Here is a 17,330-nt window from a genome sequence, read left to right on the forward strand (position 1 = left end):
AATTGCTTTTTTGTTGTTGTTGCTAATGTATAAGCAGGTTTTCTCTATGGATTCAAAATTATGTCTAGTGCAGACAAATTAGACAGTGTGTGTGTGGTAGTTTGACCTTCTCTGCTACCTTGCCTTGAAGTTGAAAAACCCTGTCCCCTAACCAGGGTAGGAGCAAGGTGTATCATTTTAAGCCTGTTAAAATATCCAGGGGCCATAGTCTTAACTTGTAAGTAGCAATAGAGGACATTATTGTTTCTGTTTACTTAGCACTCCTACAGTGCCTTTTGGGGAACCCCTCTTTGCACATTTCATGTAGTCCTGGGGACCCATAGGTAAAGGCATACATATAGCCTGAACTGGGCCAGGCTTGGAACCCAGCCTTGGACAAGTCTAAGAATGACCTGGTACAGTCGTCTCCAGATTTGCTGTGTGGAGTTCCGAGAGAGCCTTCTCTCTCCATCAGGATTGCTAAGCTAGGGACCTGGGGGTTTGGGAGTCTGTGGGCTTCTTGCTGCCATGGACAAGGGCCTGACTGCAGAGTGCAGCCCAGCAGTACTGAGAGCAGAGCCATAGCTCCAAGGACATTTCCGAGGGCCCGGATCTGTCTGTGTTTCAAGCCAGTTGCAACTATTGAGCTATCCAGTTACATAAGCCAGCGGGTTCCCTTTTCTCGTCAGCGTGTGTGAATTGGATCACTGTCAGTTTGAACTGAAAGGTGGGTTGGTTCCCTTACAAGATTTTTGTTCAAAGTTGCTTATTTTATCAGGCTTAGCAACTTTTACTTTTGTCTTTCTGTGCTTAGTTTTTCTCTGAGGTCAGGTTTGTTTCTTTTTATATTCAACATATGTGAGTGAACGGAATAAATACTGCCTGGAAAGAGGAACTTTCAAGAAAGCAGGGGGCTGAAATACAGTTTGTAAGTTGACTATGAAAATAAGAAAAATAAAGTATATCTGAACATGTGACATACAATGGAACAGGGATGCAAATATAGAAATATAAAGTGGTTCCCTAGTCAGCACTGACTATTCCTGATTGAAGACATTGCCATGACTTTTAAGGAAGGTTATGCCTTTTAGAAGAGGGGTTGATGAGGATGGAAATAATGGCAAACTCTTTTGTGCTGGTTCATTTAATTTCTTAAATATTTTTGTTGATTTTAGAGAGAGGAGAGGAGAGGGAGAGAAACATCAATGATGAAACTCATTGATCGGCTGCCCCCTGCATGCCCCCCACTGGGATCAAGCCTGCAACCTGGGCATGACCCTGACTGGGTATTGAACCCTGACCTCCTGGTGCATGGGTTGACAATCACTGAACCACACGAGCCAGGATAATTATTAATTAATTACTTGGAAAATAGATGGTTCATACACATTGTACAAATTCAAATGTATAAAAGGGTATATGGTGAAAAGTAAACTTCCCTCCACTCTGTCCTTCAATTTTCTGACTTTGCTACCCAGAAACAACTTCTGTTTTCAGTTTCTTTTATATCGTACCAGGAGTTTTATTATGTCCGTGTAAGCATTTTTTATTATGTATTAAGTTCTGTTTTTTATTCTCCCCACAAATGGCAACATTCTAAATAAACTGTTCTGAATTTTACTTTTTAAAGTTAATATATTTGGGTATTTTTCTAATCAGTACATGCTGAACTTCCTCATTCTTTAAAAAAGTTACATAGTATTCTGTGGTATGCACGGTCCTTCATTTAACAGTCCTTTCTTTATAAGTTGTTTTTAGCCTTTTGATATGGCATGAAATGCTTAAAGGAATATTTTTGTCCTTGTGTCTTTTTTTAACAATTTCATTTTTTAATATATATATATGTATATATATATTTGATTTCAGAGAGGAAGGGAGAAGAGAGAGAGAGATAAAAACATCGATGATGAGAAAGAATCATTGATCGGCTGCCTCCTGCATGCCCTACACTGGGGATTGAACCCACAACCTGGGCATGTGCCCTTGACCAGAATCGAACCCGTGACCTTTCAGACCTCAGGACGACGCTCTAGCCACTGAGCCAAACCAGCTAGGGCGTCCTTGTGTCTTTATAACAATTTCTGAGATATATTTTGAAAGTGTAGACTGCTAGTTGTCCCACCGAGTCCATTCTCGGTTGTATTTTTTCCCTGGAAAAGGGGGAGAGCAAATGTTTCTATAAAGGGCCATATAGTAAACATTTTAGGCTTTGCAGGCCTTACGGTCCCTGTCAGGACTGTTCAACTCCACGTTTGTAGCAGGTAAAACCACCGTGGAATGTATGAAAATGAATGGGTGTGGCTGTGCTCCAGTAAAACTTCGTTTATAAAACCAGGGGGTTTGAGGGTCAACTCTGGCTCTACTTTGCTGTCCCAGTTCCGGAATAAAAGAGTTATACCGGTCTGCGGCTGCTGTGCCACATTTCCCAGTCTCCTTTGCAGTTAGGTGTGGCCATGTGACCAGGTTCTCACCATTGTGAGGGGAAAGATGTGCCGCTTACAGGGCCGGCTTGTGAAGCATTGCCTGCCTACTCCTCTTACCGTTTCCCCCTCTTCTACTGGATGGAATGGTGATGACTAGAACGACCTCACAAGTTACTTACTGAAGATAGCAGAGCCACCATCCGCCTGGATTCCTGACTGATCCTGTGGAGGCGAGTTTCGTACCTGCCTGAAAAGTATAACGTGGAGCTAACTGTTCACGAAGAGGCAAAAGTGTGTGTTTTTTAAGTCACAGAACTATTGATGACTCTTGATTCAGCCCTCCTCCTCTGAATACTACAGTGCTCGTTCAAACACTTGTCATGGTATTTTCACTGGGTTGGAAATAAGACTCTGTGAGGTACCATGTGGAGTTAGATTCTCTGTGCTCATGCAAGCCTCCCTCTAAGTGCCCACAATATTTGTGGAATGATTGTCCTTCACAGAATGTTCAGGAACCCTGAACACAGATATCCGTTTATCTCTCTTGTTTTGCAGGAGGTGCAGGAGCTTTGTGGGAAGTAAGCCAGATGAACTTTGTCCTTATTCAGGGTTCAGACGCAAGTTCCTGTTTTCCTCATCTTCTTGTGGCTCACATTTCCCTGACATTCAGGTCTCATCTCCAACTGAGCTGATCCTTCTCTGATCAGTTATCGACAGCTGATCGCCCCAAATCAACATCAGGCCACTTAACTACTTTCCCCCGCCCCACCCCCCTTCATAGCAGTTATCACTAACTGAAATTATCCTGTATATTTATTTGTTTTAAAGCCTTTTAAAAAAAATCTCCCTTCACTAGGCTGGGAGCTCTCTCTTTGCCTTATTCTCCCCTCTACTGCTGCTGCCCAGTACAGGGTGACACAGCAGGTACTCCACAAACAGCCCTCAGATATTTAATGCAGAAGCAGTTCCTGTCCCCAAAGGAATTTGGAAGATCCAGCCTCCCTCCTCTGGATCTCTGGATCATGCTGGAAAAATGCTGCTAAATTCTTGCTCTTTGAATTCATCCCTTTGATTCTGTTTCTTTTTTTAGATGACACTGTCCTTTTTCAAACAGGTTTCTTTTGCAATCTTTCAAGCCTCAACTCCAAGCCCCACTCTTTCACCTTTTGGTCTGGAAAGCACATTACAAATGACTTCTGCAGATAGCAGAGATGATCACGCGTTGATTTAATTCGTGTCACTCACACTCTCCGTGGACACCTCATCCAGCACTCTGTCGTAAACATGTATGGAAAGCACCGGTCCTGCGTCTGACTGTGGCAGCTGGGGCTCTGGTTTCCTCTCCCCTCTCCCCTCCAAGCTCACAGTAGCCTAGCGCTAGGGAGTGAACTGCCTCATTCACCCTCTCAGTCCAAGGAAAATGTCGCTTTTGCCATGAGCTACAGCAGGCGTCTGTTGGGGCCAGGTTTTTAATAACATCCATTTGTTATCAAGGAAGCAGTCGAAGCAGAATTTCACAGAGAGTCAGCAGGCAGTCTTTCCTGAGGTTTCCATGGGGACCTGGAGTCTTAGAGCAATTTTGGGGAAGAACATTAGGAAGAAATTGAGGGGCAAAATGTTAACGCAGTCACACTGTTCTAGCACACACCATTTCTAGAACTATGGGTGATAGATGAGTCACCTCCCTCTCAAGGCCCACAGGGTGCAGAGCTGTGTGTGACGTCCTTGGGGTCAGATGTGGCTTAGGCCCTGCACTCAGAACACAGGAATAATCAGGTTTGAGCCCTTAGTCCTCATTACAGACATGCTTTTGTTAATTAATTGCTGTGTGACCTTGGGGAAGTCCCTTAGCCTCTCTGGGCCTTGGTTGGCTCAAGAGTTATTTTTTAAAATTTTTATTTATTGATTTACTTAGGGGGAGAGAGACATTGATTTGTTGTCCTACTAGTTTATGCAGTCACTGGTTGATTCTTGTATATGCCCCGACCAGGGATCAAACCCCCAACCTCATCATATTGGGATGATGCTCTAACCAATTGAGATGCCTGGTCAGGGGCAAGAGTTATTTGGAAAGAGCTCAAATGATACTGCGTGTGTGTGTGTGTGTGTGTGTGTGTGTGTGTGTGTGAAAGAGAGAATATTTTATACTCTGAATGGTAAAGTGTTTTTAAGCAGCTAACACTGTGCCTCATATATGCTAGATAGCCCTTCTAACCCTTTGTATGTACTGGTATTAACCTGCTTAGTCCTCAAAACAACAACATAAGATAGATTCTCTTCATGTTACAGGTGGGGAAACCAAGGCACAGTGAATTAAAATAACTTACCCAAAGCTACATAGCTAGCGAGGCAGGATTGGAATCCAGGTTATCCCAGTCTTGGCCCAGTTGCCATCATTCATTTTACCCAGCTCCCAGTCTCGTCCTCCCCCCATCACACACACACACACACACACACACACACACACACACACACACACTCCAGAGTCAAATTCCCACCACTAGAGAGGCGCTCCCTGCTGTGGAGCAGGAGTGGAGCATCCAGCTTCCCCGTGGCCTGGGCGAAGCGTCCTTCAAGGCTCTTCACCCGAAGTAACCTACCTTGTAGTGACTGCAAAGAACATCTATCAGTGAACTTCAAACTTTGCGAATTTGAGATTCACTGGATAGTTTGTTTAAACAAACAAACAACAACAACAAAAACAGATGCTCAGACCGCTCCCTGAGCTGTGCTACTTCAGTCAGCACACCAGTGGGACTTCAGTTGCAGATCACAGAAGTCACTCTTGCTACTTGAAGCCGAAGGGGATTTGGTTCAAAGTCACAGAGAAGGGAAGCAAACATTTGGAGAGGGGTCGATGCGTTTAGCAGCCAGATGCCTCGCTTCTGTCCCTTGGTGCCCAGACCCATGAATTCTGGCAGCACCGTCACTGGCTCAAAGCATATCCTACAGGACAGAACCCGTGTCACCGGGTGGTGTCCCCAAGCTGGTGCTGTGCCTCAGCCTTCCATGGGCCGTTCATTCTACCATCCAGACGACCAGCCACTCTGGGTCACGGGGACATGGCCAGGCCAGAGAGCATCCGGGGCACCACAGCACATGGACTCACTTCTTTTGCTGTGAGTAGGTTCCTGATCAGAAGCAATGCTGGCTTTGGGAACGTCACTTAACTCACTGTATTTAGTTACTGAGTCTTCAACACCAGATTCCAGAGGCTGTGACGTTCCCTTTTCAGAGTTTCCTGTAATCCGACAGTGGCGACATTTCCGGACAAGCACTTAGTAAGTAACCACCCTGCTTATTCCTAATGCTTTTGTATGTCGAGTGATCTTCTATATGGCCGGGATTTTTATTTCAAAACTTGGAACCCAAGATGCACATGTTAAATATCTAAGGCATTAGGCATTTTAAAGTAAACAAAGTTGCAAAAGAGTATTGTGGAACTTGATTCAATAATTACCTCATAACCGGAAAGAATTCTGGGCAGTTCCGAGCAATATCAATCCTCGTAGGAATTAAACCAGAATAAAAGGATATATTTGGACTCTTCACCAAGCACTGAAGAAGCCAGGAGTTGTTTGATATGATTACTTTATGGTTAAAAAAATAGATAGTGCTTATTTTTTTAAATGTAATTTTTTAAAATTGAATTTATTGTGACTGACATTGGTTTGCAAAACCATACAGGTTTCAAGTGTACAACCCAATAAATGTCATTGTAAAGAGATCCTTTCTGTTTTCCAAATCCTCTGAGCTCTGTCACTTAAATGACTGCCAGCTATTGAACCTCTAGGCTTTTTGGCAACATAAAAATGAACAAATCAATTTGGTGCTATCTCTATGGAGGGCAATCCAGATATTTAACTCTAAAAGTGACCTATAAACATATCCTTTGACTGAGTAATTCCCATGTAGGACTGGATCTTATGGATACACTGCACATATGTAGGATGATGGACAAACGGGGTTAGTCAGTATAGGATTGTGGATAACAAAAGATTGGAAACCACTTGGGGGCTCCTCCGTGGGAACTGATGGAATGAATTGTGATACAACTGGAGAAGAAAATAGGAAAATAAATGAAGACGGTTGTATTTGTTATTCTTTTGCATGTGCTAAGTAGTTACTAAAGTTAAGTTTAGAAAGCAAGTGAGAGAGTGGGTATTAATAAAAGAGAAATGGGAGGGAAGTAGAAGAGGGTACGGGGGATAAGTGGCGATGGAAGGAGACTTGACTTTGGGTGGCGAACACACAAAACGGTGTAGAGATGATGTATTATAGAATTCTGCACCTGAAACCTATATAATTGTATTAACCTGTGTCACCCAAATAAGTTCAATAAAAAATAAAAAAGAATAAAGCGACCATATCTCATACACACAAAGAGAAATAATATAAATGTATTTGCTTGTATTTATATATAATATCTAAAAGAATATCCAATATCCCAAAGAAACTGGTAACATTGCTTGCCCCTGGAGACAACTGGGGAGCTGAGGTCAGCGAGGGGAGGAAAATATCATTGCATGTTCGTCTGTGTGTTTAAGATTTGTGAGACCTGTGTAATATATTACTTATTAAAAATAGAATTGAAGTAAAAAATGAATAAATCACACCTTCCCCTCACACATTTACCCACACAACTAAAAAAAAAAAAAATATTTTTTTTAATTATTATTTTTTTTTTTTAACTAACAGCCTTTAACAGGTACAGCTTCAGAGGCTATCTGTAGTTCAGGTTGCACTGAGCAGCAGGAAAAGCCAGGATGTGTGGTTCACACAGAACTTTGTCTTTTTAAGATTTTAAATGAATTTTTAGAGAGAGAGAGAGAAAGGCGGGGGCAGGGGGGAGAGAAATATCAATGTGAAAGAGAAACATCCATCAGCTTCCTCCCGCACACCCCTTACTGGGGATCCAACTGGGAAACGAAACGGCACTTTTTGGTACACAGAACGATGCTCAACCAACTGGGCACATCAGCCAGGGCCACGCCGACAGAACGTGAAGGTCATGGTCAGGTGAGGAGAGACAGGATTGAGAAAAGATGCCCCAAGTTGTTTTTCTGTTCTACTGCTCTTAGCTGTTTGCTCAACAGTTCTCACCTTTGGTTTCAGTGCTGTGAGTAAGAGTGAGTCCTCTAAGCAGCTCAGGAGCTGTGTGTGCTGATAAGGGGTGTGTTTCTGGGCCATATGTGGCTTTGAGCTGCAATAGGGGTGCAGAAAGGTTCAGAAAGAGAGAAAAGCCTTAGTAGCTACTTCTCGATTTCTTTTAAGAATCTGAAAATAACAACTTGTGGGAACCTGTAAGGATAGCACTCATTCAGGATCAGGCACCACTCCAAGCTACTTGTTGTGTATAAAGTTATCCTCACAACAACCCTAGGGATTATTATTATCCCTGTTTTTCAGATGGGAAAACAGGCACGGGCGACTTTTCCAAAGGAATGCAATTAATACATAGAGGAACGGGATTTGAACCTGGGTCTGACTCCAGAAAGACCACAGCATAGATCCAGACACACTGGAATAAGTGCAAAGGTGAAATCAGGGCATTCCTTCTCATGCTGGTCTCCAGACTGAGGAACACAGTGGATATAGAAGTGAGCACCTAGCACAGAAATGGGTGGCCTGTCTTGGCATGCAGGTGTCTTCAATACCTGAGAGCCTTGAACCACCAGGTGAGATTTAGGGCTTAATCTTATAGGAAAGAGGGGGCGTTGGTGGCGAGCTCTTATACAGGAGGCATGGAGTGTCCTTGCACTGTGGTTGGCAGGTTGTGGGGGGAGAGAGGGAGGAGACCAGAGGGAAAAGGGCTCCACATGCAAATGGATGGAGGTCAGGGCTGGGAGGCCTCAGTGGAAAGGGGGGGGGGGGAGGATGGAAATGCACATTTTGTTTTTGAGGATTTGTTAGGGTTTGTAGTAGTTGAAGATTGAAAAGGAAGCAAGGAGAAAATAACAGGTTTTAAAAAAAATATCTTTATTGATTTCAGAGAGGAAGGGAGAGGGAGAGAGAGAGAAACATCAATGATGACAGAGAATCTTTAACTGGCTACTTCCTGCATGCCCCCCACTGGGGATCAAGCCTGCAACCTGGGCATGGCCCTGACCGGGAATTGAACTGTGACCTCCTGGTTCACAGGTTGATGCTCAACCACTGAGCAATGCTGGCCGAGCAAGAAAATAGCATGTTTAATGTGCTCTGTCTTCGTCTTACCTTTACTTTTACTAGTAAGTATACTTAATTAGTAAGTATATACTAGTAAGTATACTTAATGATCTGCCAGGCACGCTGCTCAGGGCTTTTGTCATCTCGTGTGTCCAAAATAGTTCTTCTGAAGATACAGCGGATGCCAATCCCCCTCCCCTACAGTCCCTGTTGCAGGTCTGCTTTGGGCATCTTGATACGGGTGTGAGAGTGACTGCCCTGGAGGAGACCATGATTAGAATGTCAAAAGCTGAAGAGGAGCCCTAACCTGTTTGGCTCAGTGGATAGAGCGTCAGCTTGTGGACTCAAGGGTCCCAGGTTCGATTCTGGTCAAGGGCATATACCTTGGTTGCGGGCACATACCCAATGGGGAGTATGCAGGAGGCAGCTGATCGATGTTTCTCATCCATGTTTCTAACTCTCTATCCCTCTCCCTTCCTCTCTGTAAAAAATCAATAAAATATATTTAAAAAAAAGAAAAGCTGAAGAGGAGACACAATGTTGAGCAGCAAATTGGTGGAGAACTCAAGAAGTCTATTTTCTTGGAAATCACTTATGAGGGAAGAGAAATCCAGTGACATAACCCTTTCAGTGCATGTATCTCTGAAGGGTAATTTTTAAATTTATTTTTTGTCTTTCATATGTCATTAGTAATAGTTTTGTCTGAAAAACACTGGATGGATTCGCACCAAAGCGTAAAGTCCACAAATCCAATATTCTAGGACAGTATTTTTCAAATTATGCTCTACAAGGCACTAGGACTTCTAAGGAACTCATTTAGAAGCCTCCTTAGGAAGAGATTAATAGGTCATAATAATTGGTTACTGCTTATTGAACTCTAATTAGACCATGGGCCACTCCCTATGCTATGTCTTGGTCTGCATGGTCTCATTTAATCCTCCCAGTTACCCTTTCATTCCATTATCATTCCTGCTTCACTCATGAGGAAGCTGATGCTCCAAGACAGCGGTTCTCAACCTGGGGGTCGCGACCCCTTTGGCGGTCGAAGGACCCTTTCACAGGGGTCGCCTAAGACCATCCTGCATATCAGATATTTACATTACGATTCCTAACAGTAGCAACATTACAGTATGAAGTAGCAACGAAAATAATTTTAAAAAATATTTATTGATTTTTTACAGAGAGGAAGGGAGAGGGATAGAGGGTTAGAAACATCGATGAGAGAGAAACATTGATCAGCTGCCTCCTGCACACTCCCCACTGGGGATGTGCCCGCAACCAAGGTACATGCCCTTGACCAGAATCGAGCCTGGGACCCTTCAGTCCACAGGCCGATGCTCTATCCACTGAGCCAAACCGGTTAGGGTGCAATGGAAATAATTTTATGGTTGGGTCACAACATGAGGAACTGTATTTAAAGGGCCAGAAGGTTGAGAACCACTGCTCCAAGAGGCCACCAAGCCAATACGTGGACAAAGTGGGATGCAGCCCCTGATCTATTTGACTCCGGAGCCTGTGCCCTTCACAGGCAAAGCTTTCAGTACTCTCCTCCCCGCCCCTTTGCCAAACCTGCCCTCTCTCCACCAGAACTGAAGGTCAGAGTTTGCCATCGTGGAGGGCAAAGTGGGGGATGATGTGAACTACACTGTTGTTTGGGGATTGGGAAAGAATACATTAAAACATGCCACACTTTGATGGCCTCCTTTAAATCTTGGCATCTTGCATTCCCGCTGTGCAGGGGAGTTTTTAAATGCGTTTTGATGACTGCATTCTGCTCTTTTGGTACACAAGGGGGAGCAGTTAGCACAGGAATGGGAATAAGATCACTAGGAAGTGAATATTCTTGCTCTTTGGTTGCTCTGTTCCTCTTATTCCCTCTTCCTTACCTTCTCTCTCTCTCTCTCTCTCTCTCTCTCTCTCTCTCTCTCTCTCTCTCTCTCTCTCTCATGATTATTTGCTGAACCATTTGAAAACAAGTGGCAGGCATCACAAGATTTTACCTATAAATACTTAAGCAGGATTTCTTAAAAACAAAGACCTTTTCCTGCCTGACAATATTATGATCATGTCCAAGAAATTGAGCATTGATGCAACAATATTATCTAATACACAGTCTATATTCAGATTTCTCCAAAGATGTTCTTTGTTGCATTTTTCCCCAATCCAGAATCAATTTTCTGTTCTCTTAATATTAATTAGACCATGGTCATTTTTCTGGAATATTTTGCTGCAAAAATGTTTACAATTTTTGCTGGATACTTGATATTTCATGAAGCTGTTTTGCCATGATTTACTAATCAGTTTCTCTTTGGCTGTTACTATCATAAATATGGTGCTAAGTGGGACTTCTTTCCCCTCAATTTTGACTCAGCTACCAATTCAATAGTTAGCAGATTCTAAAGTGAGAGTGAGACTGACCATCATCTGTGGAATTCACCAAGTGTTACAAGTCAGGTTCCCAGGAAAAGACTCTCTGATGGAGACTTGTGTACAGGAGGTTTATTCGGGAGTGTTTGGGGATCAGCACCTGTGGGAGAACAAAGGAAGTAGGGCTGGGCTGGTTGAACGTCAGCGCAGTCACCACGAAGGCCCTCCATTAGCTTTGGAGCTGAGGTGGTTTTGCAGAGTTGCCCCCTGTTGAGGCAAGGAGGCCGGGTCTTCATACGTCTACATGGACCGACCAGTCATGGATGCACATTGCCCCTGGGAAGGGGACATGACCTTGGGTGAGGTAGTTTTCTTCAGCTTAGAGCGATTTCACAGGTACACGGAGGCAATGCGGGCCTCAGTCTTGAGGACAGATCTGGGCAGAGACCACAGCATCCACTACAGCAGGGCACTCTCGTCAACCTGTTGTCGAAGGATTGCCCCCCCGCCCCCAAGCCAGACTTAATACACAAGCAGGGGTGGGAAGTGGGGAGATGCTACTGGAAGGAGCATTCATTGCATGTTGTGACTCCTCCCTGGCTGCCCAGGGGAAAGGCTGGGGTGCTTGCCCTCCCCTGACTGTGTGATGGGGACTTCCTTAGGATACGGACTGGGCTTGAAAAATAGTTCCTATAGTTGGTGGCAAAGAGAACTGGCTAGCGTGCTCTGTGACAGTCGATTACAGAGGGTGGGATTTAGTTCTGCCCTCCCTGGGTTTGTTGGGGCAAATGAGGAGAAGGTGGGCGGGCCCCTTGGGAACTTAATCACGTTGGTTCCTGTATCCTTTCAACATGCCCCATCATTCTTGAGTGCTTTCTTTTTCTTTTCTTTTCTTTTTCTTTTTCTTTTTCTTTTCTTTTCTTTTCTTTTCTTTTTCTTTTTCTTTTTCTTTTTCTTTTCTTTTCCTTTTCCTTTTTCTTTTTCTTTTTTGCGCAGGGTGGGGGTGGAGGGCGGTGGCGAGGGCATGCATTTCCTTGTTATTCTAGGCTTATCCTGTATTTTCCTTGCCCTGACCTTGGAAGCAACATCCCTCCCACTCCCCACCTACCAATCACTCTTTTATTGGAGAACGTGTTTAAAATCAAGATCTTGGTGCTGGGTGTGCTCGTTGCTCCTGGAGCATCGTTGCTTTTAGGCCTTCTCAGTGGACAGGAAATACCTGTATATAGACAAACGTATACATTTATTTCAATGTGTATCTGTATAAAAAGCCGTGGTGAATACATTCATTTTAAGGTAAATGCAATGTGAGGGGGGAGGGGAAGCATTTTACGATCCTGTGATTAGCTCTGTCTTTTGATGAGCCGGGGACCCTAGTCTCTGAACTTCAGTGCTTCTCAGCATGGACCCACCGTCCTTGTCCTCTGGGAAGCAGCGCAGCTGGAGGAGGCTGGAGACGGGCATTTCCCTGCCTCCAGGGGTGTTAGGCTCTGATAAAACTTCAGATTAAGCTCTGTAACAGTTTCTCCTGAAGGTGGGCCTTGTTTAGAAGAACCGAGTGCTCTGATGTGTTTAAAACGGGTCCTTTTCCCTCTCTGTCCGGAAGCAGGAGCTGATATTTCTCAGTCATTTTGAGGAGCTGGTACTCCTCCTGGGGGTAAAACTCACCGGAAGGTGACTGGCACCTCCTAAAGTTTGTGTCTCTCAGACATGTTTACACTGAGCGGTAGCAGTTCATCAGTGATAGCTGAAGTTTTCTTACCCCAGTTCCTGACTTCTGCTCTGGTCATTTATGATTCTTTGTACCTGTCTATCTGTCTCTTCAATGTTCAGGGCAACCCTGTGCCCCGTGACTTCACTTTTCTAACGGATTTGAGAAAAATTGCTGATTTTTCAAATTGTTTAACTTTTTACATTTTGTTTTTTAAAAAAAAAAAATTTTTGTTGTTGGTTTCAGAGAGGGAGAGGGAGATAGAAACATCAATGATGAGAGCGAATCATTAATCAGCTGCCTCCTGCAAACCCTGAGGCAGCCCCCCACTAGGGGTCGAGCCTGCAACCCAGACATGTGCCCTGACCGGGAATCGATCCAAGATCTCCTGGTTCATAGGCCAACGCTCAACCACTGAGCCACACCAGTCGGGAACTTTTTGTTTGTTGTTGTTCATTATTATTTCTCTTGCACTTGGCTCATTGTCTTGCAGACTGTAGGTACATGATAAATATCTGTTGAAAGAATGTATGAAAGAATGAATAAATGAATGCAAGAGAATGAATAAATGAATGCAATAAATGAAAAAAAGGTAAATGCACGAGTATCATTAAGCAGGCTTCTGTTTGTCTTCCAATAACAAATAGAACAAGTTCACTACAATATTGCAGAGTCACTAGTACTTGTTTACTTTCAGTTTTATGTTATGATTCAGGAAGCCGAGGTTGTCGGAGAAGAGACCTCACCCCCACTATTCAATCCCTTTCAGTTTAATAGCTACTTAGGAGCACTAAGTGCTGGGCACCTTACAACAGGGGGATGAGTCCCAGCATCTACTTAATACTGAAGGGCAGCATTATTTTACTTATACATGTAAATAACAGCAGTAATTGTGAGGCTTATTATGGGCTAGCAACTGTGATAAGTTTATTGCATATATCATTTCATTTAATCTTGACAACAGCTCTACAACAGTAGAGCATGCCAGTGTAGCACAGAGGGTCTAGAAGTTTTTTGATTTGGGTTCAAATGACAGTTCTGCTACACTTGTGAGGTCCCTTAAACTTCTCTGTGCTTCCATTTCTTCATGGGTAACGTGGGAGTGATCATAGTCACCACACCTTTGGGTTGTTGCAGGGATTGAATGAGGTAATATATGCGACATGCTTACCTCAATGCCTGGCCCATAGAGAGCGTCCCATAAATGCCAGCTTCTGCTTTTTCATGTGCGGCTGGGGGACATTTGAAGTCCTTCAGCACCAAACTGTGCATCCAGCACAGAGGGAGATGGCGTTCCCCAGGCTGTCCCTGCCCCTGCGCACATGATCAGAGAGCTGCAAGCACATGCTTAGAATTCAAAAGCAGATAGTAAACCTGGTCCTACAAGTGGCCACGTTCATTTTATGGTCCAAGCACAGTGAACCCATGTTCTATTTTCCTCTTCCTCCGAAATAGCCATCTCTGCTCCCTGAAGAGGCCCTGGATGATTATAGTTCCTTAAATACCCTGAAATTCTCAGGAGAAAGGCTTTTTTTTTTTTTTTTTTTTTTAAAGCAGAGCTTGGAGCTAGAAGACAAAAGGTTAAATGCTCTAAAGCTACAACAATGTAACTCATTTCCTGTTTTTCTCAACTGTCTAGACACCGATCTCATAAGCATTAGCCATGAATCCCACCATCAGGTTAAAAATAGAAGGTTTAAATATGAAATGTGGTGAAGGAAAGATTGTAGGTTTCTACCTTCATCCACAAAATGACTACTTTGAGACCTAATTTTTTTGTCTTTGTTGGTAGCTTTTCCAGAAATGCTGGGCAGCTATATTCCAATGGCAGGAAGAAAGGGCCTTTTTCCTTTAGAATACATTTGCCCCTTGGTAGTTAACGCACTTTTCCCCCTAGATTTTAAAAGCCACTTGAAAACATGTATTATATTAGCTTCTCTTGACAAGGAATGTGATCACACTTCAAAATTTTCAGGTTATTGCTCAGACCAACACTTAGTCCCAAATAAATTTGTGCGACAAAAAATGCATATAGACTTGACATGTTTACTTTGTCTATCTTTTGCTTCCGTAAAGTTGTCTGATATTTTCTTTTGAGCATATAATTTTTTTGGGAAAACACATTTTTAAAAAGTCCCTTAACAATCCATGGGCAGTGTTACACAGGGTGAGGATATACTATGCTGAATTTCCCAAACTTAATGGGACCACAGAGGTCTTTCATCATGATGGGCTCATTAACACCTCCCAGGAAAGTATTCCACGGAATACCAGTTTAGGAAATGTGAATTGGATACCACGATGATTTTTATTTCTGGTTTGAGAATTACATGGAGACGAGGAGACAGGTTAAGCACCTCTTGCAAACTTCCAGGCAAGCGATGCTGAGGGCTCTTGTTGGGGAGAAAGCAGTGGAGAAGGAGAGGAGGGGGCCGATCAGGGGGAGATTTAAGAGTAGAATTGATGGGCTACATGTGTTTCAATCATGAGTCTGTATTCCATTGAATCTAAGATGCCATGGATCGTAAGATGCAGTTTGAATTCAAACATTGAAAGTGAAAAGAAGCCTGGCCGGCATGGCTCAGTGGTTGAGCATCAACCTATGAACCAGGAGGTCACCGTTCGAACCCTGATCAGGACATATGCCCGGGTTGTAGGCTCCGTGTGGGGTGTGCAGGAGGCAGCCCATCAATGATTCTCTCTCATCATTGATGTTTCTGTCTCTCTCTCTCCCTCTCCCTTCATCTCTCTGAAATCAATTTAAAAAATTATATATATATATATATATATATATATGAATGTTCATCTTAGAATTGATACCTAATTCTGTCTACCTAATTTCACTAGAAGGTTCTCCCCCTCCCCTATGAGAATAGTGAACAGGAGCGCTTAGCGTGAAAAAGAGAAGCATGGTTTTGGTATCTGAAATCCTGATTGATGCACAAATAAGGATTAGCGAACATGTCTTTTTTATGCTTCTCAAGTTGAACTCTAGCTCTTCTTGATTAAAGGACACGTTTAGGAGCTATTGATATGGCTGCGAACTTTATAGGAGCCACTCCATTGAACAAAATGCTACCCAGATGTGATGATGTCATTCATGAGGCCATAGTCATGCTTCGCTTGGGGGCGGCCAAATTCTGTTTATTTAATAAAAATGGATGTTTGGAATGGTGGTGCTAGGGGACCTGGCCGGGTGCTTCCTTTTCCAGGAGCTTTCTTGGGATTCTAGAGAGAGATTGGATTTCACAGGCAGATGGAGCTATTACCCGTGTTTTCTTTCCCCCGTGACAGGCCAGCAAGCCTGTAATTACACAGTACCAGCATCCCTTGTTTGGGAGCTGGGATGGATGGTTATATAAACACGGAGAGCAGGCACAGCTGGACCAGGCTACACTTTGAGGGCCTGAAATTCCTCTTTGGAGGGTATGGCATCCAAAGCCAAACCAGGCCCTGGGCTGAGGAGCAGGGTGCAGCTTTCTGCAGAAGAGCGGGCTGTGGGGTTGAAGGACCAACACGCCAGGATGGGCCCCAGTGGCACCAGCCAGCGAGCTCACATCTGCATGCCCAGGACCTCGTGATGAGTTTCTGTCCTTTCTAGTTGTGACAGGAGTGAAGAATTCATGCAAATGTTTTAAAAAAGCTTGGAGTCAGGCTTTTGGGTTGCAAGTTATTTTAGGACTACATTTTATCGGTTGCTGTTTTGGAAAAAGTACTTTCGCCTTCGCATTCCCGGAAGTGCCCAGCAAAACTGGCCACTCTTAACCCCTACGCTCCACAGACTCTGGATGTAGACAGGCTAATTTTGAATCCCTCTGCCACGGTGCCCACTTCCCTCTTCTGTAACTTGGGGATAAGAACTAGTACACTTTCATAGGATTGTTGGGTTAATCAAGCACAGTGCCTACCTATTCGATATAAAAGTAACAATAATAACTACAATATTGAACACTAACACGTGTCCTATTTCTTCTGCACCAGGCACTATTTTATATAAAATAGCTCATTTAATCCAACCAACCATCTTATGAGGCAGTGCTAGTATTATTCCCATTTTACAGATGAGAAAATTGAAACACAGAAAAGTCTATTCGATATAAGTTTATTTTATAAGTTCTCTCTCAGATCCGATCTGTAGCTCACCTCCTCATTGGCTGAGGTGTGAACCATAAGCTAATGAGATATGACCAAAAATTGGCCAGCAAGTTCAAAATGATCACAACTATTTGAAATGTGGATTTATATCTATCACTACTAATAATGACTCTTAAGTGTTCATTATGCTTTGAAATATTAGTTAATATTTAGTTAATAATTAGTTAATGCTTAAAAATTATTTAATGGGATGGTCAGAGACCACTCACTGGTTTAAACAGTTTGAGGGGGTCATTGATTTATTCACTATGCTTCTTTTTATAGACAGTGATTTTTACATGGTTTTTCTGCCTCGAGCACATGATGCAAAAACAAAATGGAAAGTGGTCTTGTGATCCATAGAAGAAATGTTTTTGTCAAGTTTACTATGTGTTAACCACTGCTCTCACCACACAAAGTGTATTAATCACATCAACTGCGTCAACCCTATTACTCCTCACAGCAGTTCTGCGGTGCAGGTACTGTCATCGTCCCCGTTTTACAGATGAGGGGACTAAGGGGTGTCAAGGTTTGGCACAGTGTCCAAT

Source organism: Myotis myotis, unplaced genomic scaffold (assembly GCF_014108235.1).
Source record: "Myotis myotis isolate mMyoMyo1 unplaced genomic scaffold, mMyoMyo1.p scaffold_m19_p_16, whole genome shotgun sequence".
Lineage (NCBI taxonomy): Eukaryota > Metazoa > Chordata > Mammalia > Chiroptera > Vespertilionidae > Myotis > Myotis myotis.